This window comes from Vulpes vulpes, chromosome 2 (genome assembly GCF_048418805.1).
Source record: "Vulpes vulpes isolate BD-2025 chromosome 2, VulVul3, whole genome shotgun sequence".
NCBI lineage: Eukaryota > Metazoa > Chordata > Mammalia > Carnivora > Canidae > Vulpes > Vulpes vulpes.
The window spans coordinates 35,896,177-35,898,264 of NC_132781.1; the positions used below are offsets into that span (position 1 = coordinate 35,896,177).

Consider the following 2,088-nt stretch of genomic DNA (forward strand, 5'->3'; position numbering starts at 1 on the left):
ATAATGAAGCAGCAGAAAGTGAAATATAGAAAACAATCCCACTTACAATTGCACCAAAACCAATAAAATATCTATGAATAAAATTAACTAACAAGGTGAAAGACCTGTATACTGAAAACTATAAAACACTAATGAAAGAAACTGAAGATGACACAAAATGGAAAGACACCCCATACTCATAGGTTGAAAGAATAAACATCATTAAAATGTCTATATTACCCAGAGCAATCTATAGATTTAATGCAATCTCTGTCAAAATACAATAGCATTTTTCACAGAGCAAGAACAATCTTAAAATTTGTATGGAACCACAAAAGACTTCAAATAACCAAAGCAATCTTGAAAAAACAAAACAAAACTGGACGTATCACAATTCCAGATTTCAAGTTATATTACAAAGTGGTAGTAGTTAAACAGTATGGTACTGGCATAAGAATAGACCCATACTTCTCCGAGAGAACACCAAATGGCGAGGGCACTGGTGCTGCGGGGGCCCGGAGGCCGCGGGGGCTTCCGCGGAGGCTTCGGCAGAGGCATCAGGGCCGGGGCAGTGGCGGCGGAGGGCAAGGAGTGGATCCCGGTCACCAAGCTGGGCCGCCTGGTCAAGGACATGAAGGTCAAGTCCTCTTTTCTCTGCCCATCAAGGAATCTGAGATCATGGACTTCTTCTTGGGGGCATCCCTCAAGGCTTGAGGTTTTGAAAATCCTGCCCGTGCAAAAGCAGACCCGTGCTGGCCAGCCGACCAGGTTCAAGGCATTTGTTGCCACCGGAGATTACAACGGACACGTGGGTCTGGGCATCAAGTGCTCCAAGGAGGTAGCCACTGCCATCCGTGGGGCCATCATCCTGGCCAAGCTTTCCATCGTCCCGGTTCGGCGAGGCTACTGGGGGAACAAGATCGGCAAGCCCCACACTGTCCCATGCAAGGTGACTGGCCGCTGTGGTTCTGTGCTGGTGCGTCTCATCCCTGCCCCCAGAGACACTAGCATTGTCTCAGCCCCTGTGCCCAAGAAGCTACGGATGATGGCTGGTATTGACGACTGCTACACTTCGGCCAGGGGCTGCATTACCACCCTGGGGAACTTTGCCAAAGCTACTTTTGATGCCATCTCCAAAACCTACAGCTACCTCACCCCTGATCTCTGGAAAGAGACTGTGTTCACCAAGTCTCCCTATCAGGAATTCACTGACCATCTTGTAAAGACCCACACCAGAGTCTCCATGCAGAGGACCCAGGCTCCAGCTATGGCTACCACAGAGTTTTATACAAGAAAAATAAAAGTGAATTAAAGCTAGTTTAAAAAAAAAAAAAAAGACCCATAGATCAATGGAATAGAAAACCCAGAAATAAACTCCCAATTATATGGTCAGTTAATCTTCAACAAAGGAGAAATGAATATACAATGGGAAAGAAGACTTCTTTTCAACAAAAGGGTGTTAGGAAAATGGGAGAGCCACATGCAAAAGAATTAAATTGGACTACTTTCTTTCACCAAACACAAAAATAAATTCAAAATGGATTGGGGCACCTGGCTGGCTTAGTTGGTAGTGCAACGCCAACTCTCAATCTTGGGATTTCTGAGTTTGAGCCTGTTGGGTGTAGAGGTTACTTAAATAATATTGTTCAGTCAGTAAAAATAAGGAATGAAATAATGCCATTTGTAACAACAACAACACGGATAGAGCTAGAGAGAATAATGCTAAGCAAAGTAAGTCAGTCAGAGAAAGACAAATACCATATGATTTTGCTCATATGTGGAATTTAAAAAACAAAATAAACAAGCAAAGGGTAAAAAAAAAGAGAGAAAAAGACAAACCAAGAAACAGACTCATAACTATAGAGAACAAACTGATGGTTACCAGAGGGGAGGTGGGTAGGGGAGTGGGGGAAATATCGGATGGGGATTAAAGAGTACACTTCTCATGATAAAAAAAAAAAAAAGAAATTTGGGATGCCTGGGTGGCTCAGATGGTTATGCATCTGCCTTCAGATCAGGTCATGATCTCCAGGACCTGGGATGGAGCCCCGGCATCAGGCTCCCTGCTCAGTGGGGAGTCTGCTTTTCCCTCTCCCTCTCCTTCTGCTT

General features: G+C 44.3%; 1 pseudogene; it reads left to right on the forward strand.

Moving 5' to 3' along the window:
* The first annotated feature begins 466 nt into the window (after nt 1-466).
* LOC112918151 (small ribosomal subunit protein uS5 pseudogene) lies at nt 467-1,291 on the forward strand (annotated as a pseudogene).
* The last annotated feature ends 797 nt before the right edge of the window (nt 1,292-2,088 follow it).